General features: G+C 35.9%; 1 non-coding gene across 1 annotated transcript; it reads left to right on the plus strand.

Moving 5' to 3' along the window:
* The first annotated feature begins 1,285 nt into the window (after positions 1-1,285).
* On the plus strand, positions 1,286-1,418 carry LOC129404698 (small nucleolar RNA SNORA51). The gene has a single exon (XR_008630066.1). It is a non-coding gene; the product is annotated as a small nucleolar RNA SNORA51 (small nucleolar RNA).
* Positions 1,419-6,351: the final 4,933 nt, after the last annotated feature.

Here is a 6,351-nt window from a genome sequence, read left to right on the forward strand (position 1 = left end):
CCAGTAACGTCTCCAGTGTAAGACTTGTTGTTATTGTTTTGGGTATATGGAATACACCACGGGGAGCTTTCTAGGCTCTGCTATGCGGGCGGGATATTCTCCGTAGCTTGCTGGGCTCTCTGAGAGGAATGGAGGAATCGAACCCAGGTTGGTGTAAGGCAAACGCCCTACCCGCTGTGCTTTGCTCCAGCCCCTGATAGGGTAAGGTTCAGGTATTGACACCTGCATTTCTAAACTGGTAATTAATTATTTTATTTTGGTTTTCTCCAAGTATTTTATTTTTATTGCTTCTTGGCCTTTTGGCTTAGATTCAGCCAATGTTTTATTTATTACCCATGTTTTTTTTTATTTATAAGCACCTTTTCTATAATTTTTAAAATATATAACATCTATCATCTTATTCTAATTATGCTGCTGCTGCTGCTGCTGCTGCTGCTGATGATGATGATGATGATGATGATGATGACTGTTTAGAGCCGTGGCAATGCCCCGGGCCAACTCCCAGTTGTGTCCTGGTAGTACCTCTGAGACTAAGAGGTACAAGGAACTTAAGCTGTATGCAACCATGTTCCCACACCCTTAAGTCCAGAAATATATGTAGCTTTTTGGTTCACACCTGGAGATGCTCAGGGGTTAAGTCCTGGCTCTGCACTCAGAAATTACTCCTGGTGGTGTTCGGGGCACCCTATGTGGTGCCAGGGTCGGTTTGTCCAAGGAAACGCCCTATCCACTGTGCTATCACTCCAGCCCCCAGAACTATATTTTTAATAAAATCTATTCCCTTGCTCATTTCTATCATTTCCGAGAAAAATTTAAGAAAATGAAAAAATGAGCTCAACTTACAAATATAAATTTAATTCACTCTAAGATTGTTCTTCTCAGTAAATTTAATAATACATCTCAATGTTTGGGGAAAATTACACTTGAGTTAAATAGTTATATTTAACACAGCTTTGTGTTGCATTTTGTTGTTCTTGATATTGTGTTTTTTTTTGTGGGGGGGCACACCTGGCTCTGCTCAAAGTTTATACCTAGTTCTGCATTTAGGGATCACTCCTAGCAGAGCTGGGGGAGCATAGAGACTGCCAGACATAGACTCTGGTGAATGCATGCAAGGCAAGGGTCTTGCCTTCTTGGATTCTCACCAGCCCAATACAGATCTATTTTTTAATGGAATTTGTATACAGCAATCTAGGAAAGAAATTGCAGGATATTTTTCAATATATATTTTAATGGCCTTATAGTTTCTTGGTTGAAAAATTAAATTTAGATAGAAATCAAGATAAAGCTCCTCTGGTGCTTACCAGAAGCTGACTTCTTTATACTGACCCTATAGAACGGGAGCCATAGTAAATCTACCTCATATACACCTCAGTCAGGTCCTCTGCCTGATCTATATTATGAATGGCGGGACATGGAAAAGCAAAATAGCGAAACTAAAACCAAAACAAGGTAAATACACAAAGTTCAAATTCAACTAAATATTCTATTCTATATAATACAGTCATCTGTTAGAATTATTAAACTATCTTCAGAATTATAAAATTCAAAATACCTGTTTTAGAGTAAAATAACTGCTATCTATATAAGTCTAAAGTAATAATAAGAATGGGGAAGTGATAAGAATGATAAAAATGTGAGAGAGAAGTATGATAAAAAATGATACCTGAGTCTTTAATGAGGTAAACTAGGTAAAATGTGATTTCTTTCTGATGTTATATTGAACAGAATATTTATGGAAAGAAAATGAGTTCATTTGTATCATTGGATAACTGGTGTTTATGGTGCAGCCAAACAGAAATATGAAATAGTATAAAAAATATAAACTTGAGCAGAATAAGACAAAATGCTGGAGAATATCACCATGAAATAGCATTTCATTATAGGTCTTCGTAGAACTGACACAGAAGAGACAGGGAAAGAAATCGAGGTGACAGTTACAAAAGTAAAAATAATATCAAGAAAGAAGAGGAAGTAGAAAAAAATGAATCAACGGGATTTTAATTTTAGAGAAAATAGTTACCATCAACAATCATCTATACTAGTGGACAGAGCATGAAGGATATCATTAATGACAACATAACAGAGATTTTAGTAAAATAACTATCATGGAAGGAATTACAGCATGGGATTAGAGTCAGAAGCCATGCATTTAGGTATATGTTTATATATAAGTTTATATGGTAAAAAATATATATAGTTTCATGTATTCTATATATAATATGCTATAAATATATAATTCTAAACTATTTTATATAATTTATATTTATCATAAATATATATATATCACAAATATAAATAAAGGTCTCAGCCTTCTCCACCCAGACCTCCTATTATCCAGTAGCTTGGCAGCCACATCCACAAACTGCCCCCGGCGCCCTGTAATCTCACCAATGGCCAACATCCAGAGACTATGAGACAAAGCACCCAGAAGCACACGGCCAATTATGTAATAGCCTTGTTCTCCTTTTTGGAGAACTTGACAAGCTACCAAGAGTCTATTGCCTGCATGGGAGAGCCTTGCAAGCTCCCAGTGGCGTACTCATATCCCAAGTACAGTAAAAGATACATAGATACCTCTAGGAGAGCCTGGCAAGCTACCGAGAGTATCCCACCCACAAGGCAGAGCCTGCCAAGCTACCTGTGGCATATTCTATATGCCAAAAACAGTAACAATAGGTCTTATTCCCCTGACCCTGAAAGAGTCTCCAATCGTTGGGAAATACGAGTAAGGAAAGGCCGCTAAAATCTCAGGGCTGAGTGTAATAGAGACATTACTGGTGCCCGCTCGAGTAAATTGATGAACAATGGGATGACAGTGATACAGTGATATTTATCATACATATTTGTTAAATAGTCATTAAATAAATATGTATATTTTATCTTGTTAAAAATTTTAAATGGCAGGGGCTGTAGTGATAGCACAGCGGGTAGGGCATTTGCCTCTCACACGGCCGACTCCGGTTCGATTCCCAGCATCCCATATGGCTCCCTGAGCACTGCCAGGTGTAATTCCTGAGTGCATGAACCAGGAGTATCCCCTGTGCATTGCGAGTGTGACCCACCCCAATAAAAAGCAAAAATGATTTTTTTTTAAATGGCAAAGGGGGTGTGTGGTACTGAGGTTTATTTTATATTACTTTATTTTTTGATTATGGTCACAACCAGCTGTGCTCAGGACTTACTCCTGACTCTGTTCAGGAATCAATTCTGGAAGGGCTTCGGGAGCTATATGGGGTGCCAGGAATTTAATCAGTTGGCTCTGTATAAGGCAAATGCTTAGCCTGCTGTATTATCTCTCTGGCCCCACTACTGAGGTCTTATACAAAGATTTATCTTAAAACCTAATTATGAGAGATACCCAGAGAGGAGTGAGATATACTAGAAAAAGCAATGGATTATATGGATTACAATGGACTAAATGTCTCTGAAAATTTGGTAATCTCCTTGCCTGACTGCCATCCTCCTCTCCCCAATGTTAAAGACATTTTTTTTTACTTAAGAAAATACTGGAAGATTGGATAGGGAGAAAGTGAAAAAAACCTATAAAATTTTAGAGTGAATAAACTTGTTGATAATACTTATTAGGGAGAAATTATCAAAAAGAGGAGAAGTGAGAAAAAGGGAAGGGAGGGAAATAAAGGAAGGGGGAAGAAGAGGTGAACCAATGATTTACTAATGTTTGTTGTTGCTTTTGTTTTTTGGGCCACATCCGGCTGTGCTCAGAGATCACTCCTGCTGGTGCTCTAGAGACCATATGTGGTGTAGGAGATTGGGCCTGACTGATTTGTCTGTGCAAGGCAAGTTCTATACCTGCTGTACTACTTCTCTGGCCCTGATTTGCTATTTTTAAACATTTTTCATTACTCTTTGTTATTCCCAGATAGCTCAGCAGAGTACAAGTAAACCAAGCTTGAAAATTTGTATTTCACTACCTCAAAATTATGCATCACATGAAGATGAGCAGTATATTTCTCACAAGTAGCTCACTGCTTTTTTTACTCTTTTTCTTATATTGCATAATTTTTCTTGGTTGAGAGGTTTTAGTTTTTGATAGCTATTTCATCTTCAAACCTTTACATGCATAATTGAATGAACATATTTAAAGTTAAGGAAAACACTTAAAATCAGAAGCCTCTTAGGCAGCAAAAGTGTCAACTTAATTTTCTTTGGGTTCTTTTTTGAAAATTTTAGTCCCTCAAAGATTTCCCTTGATTTATCAAAAGCAGAACAATACATTATAAATAATCTTTGTTGTACACAAGTTAGCATTTCTTGGTGTTCTGAGAGATATTAATGATATTCAACTGCATTGTCAAATTTAGAGGTCTTGGTCTCTTTACTTCAAATTTTAGCACTATTTCCCCCTTATTTCTATTTTGTGAATTCTCTAAGTCCAAACATTTCATTGGTTTTTATTTTAACATAAAGACATTCCAGTCAGAATTAAATCTGATTTGAAATTCTGGAAGGAGAAAGAGAAAAGGCTACTCTGAACTTCCTTATCTTGAGCATCCTGTCTGCAATTGTAACATTTGACGAAGATTCACTTTCTCTGCACTCTGCTTTGCAGCTGTGTGAGACATCTGTGCTTATGCACAGCTCTATTTTTTTTTTCTGATTACTTGGTGTCTCTGGTTCTCTTTGCTCTCCAATTTTAGCGCGTTTAATCTGACTCTTCCTCTTGGGGTACAATTCCCAGTGCTCTACCTCAGAGAGGGGAGATAGCATGCTATTAGATTAACTTTACCTTTCTAAGACAAAATAATTTTTCTTTCAGAGTCTGAGTTGGATTCCAGTATCTTATTCAAGCAGTTACATGATATAATTCCATTGGATTATTTTTAAATTCTCCTTTCTGCCTCTGTCCTTCTTATCTGTAAAGTATTCCTTTTATTATATACTAAGTGATTATAAATTTAGTCAATGCCATAATCACATGCATATGTATAAGTATTCATTATTGTCACCTGCTGGAGTCTGCTTAACAAGAGTCTTAATTTTCTAATATTTAGGAATGTTTTGAATCAAAAGTTGGCATGGTAGATATCCTTGTCCTAATCCCAAGATCCTGTGAATATATGTGACTTAAGATGACCCAGGGACTTTGCAATAATGATTAAAATAAATATCTGGAGATGAAGAGATAAACTCATTTAGCCCAACATAACCTGTTTTTTATGAGTGAGAAGAATTAAAGAGAAACAGTAAAATAATAGAGAGAAGTCAAGGTGGTGACCACACAAATAGAGATTTGAGTTATATTGCCATAAAAATGCCATAGCTTCTAATGCAGTCCCAAATTTACAACAGTTCATTTACCTTTTTTTTACTTTATGAAGTATAAAAAATGATAAGCATTTAGTAGAAATCAGATTTCAAATTTTAAATCTTAATCTTTTCTTGAGCTATGATATGGTTCATTTTTCTTGTGAAGTTGAACAAGAGCAGTGAGCCACAACCCCCAATAAATCATGTCAAGTTTTGAAAGTAAAACTATAGGGTAAACCTAGTAATGTCATGGGGATATGCAATCATTGCTCTATATATTGCTCTTTACTTTTAGTATTATATTTAATAAATTGTATGAAATAGTCAATAGTTTATTATAAATAAACTTTGTATAATATGAGTTTGTCAAATTATAGGAAAAATATGTGTTATGAAAACACTTAAATACTAAGAAAGCTATGGTTTCCTATAGATTAGTTACATTATATACGTCTTCAGTTTTTCAAAGTATAAATATAAATAGATATCAGGATTAATTTAGAAAAATCTAGATGACATCTTTAAATAATCCATAATTGTACAGTACCTCATCCAGCTAGTTGGGAAACATTGAAAGGCATTATGCAGAATACAATAATTTTATTGCCATAAAGGGCAAGTAAAAAGTCTTTTGTAAAGACAAAAAGAATTTCTTCTGGTGAAATTATCCTCCATTAGAGGACGGGGTCTGGGGCTTACGATGTGTCTTCTAATGCAGTTTAACTTACTAGTGCTGACTAGGGATCTCATAATTAGTTGATTAATTAATTTGAATTTTACTTTTGGTGGAGAATGCAACCACAATTAGGTTAGATATTAAATTTTGGGGAATTCAGCATGTGCCATTTCATTTTGGGCTTCTTATTTTTAAAGACACTGTTTTCAGTAGTATGTAAATCATTGTAAGTCCTGGAAAAATTTTAGAAGTTAGTAAGTGGGCCAGAGCAAGGCTGGGTGTTTATCTTGAACACAGCCAATCCAGGTATGATTCCTAGCACTATACGTGGTTGGTCCCCAAGCACCACCAGGAGTGACTCCTGAGCACAACGCAAGGAACAAGCCTTGAGCACTGTGAGTGTG

The sequence above is a fragment of the Sorex araneus genome, chromosome 4, assembly GCF_027595985.1.
Source record: "Sorex araneus isolate mSorAra2 chromosome 4, mSorAra2.pri, whole genome shotgun sequence".
Lineage (NCBI taxonomy): Eukaryota > Metazoa > Chordata > Mammalia > Eulipotyphla > Soricidae > Sorex > Sorex araneus.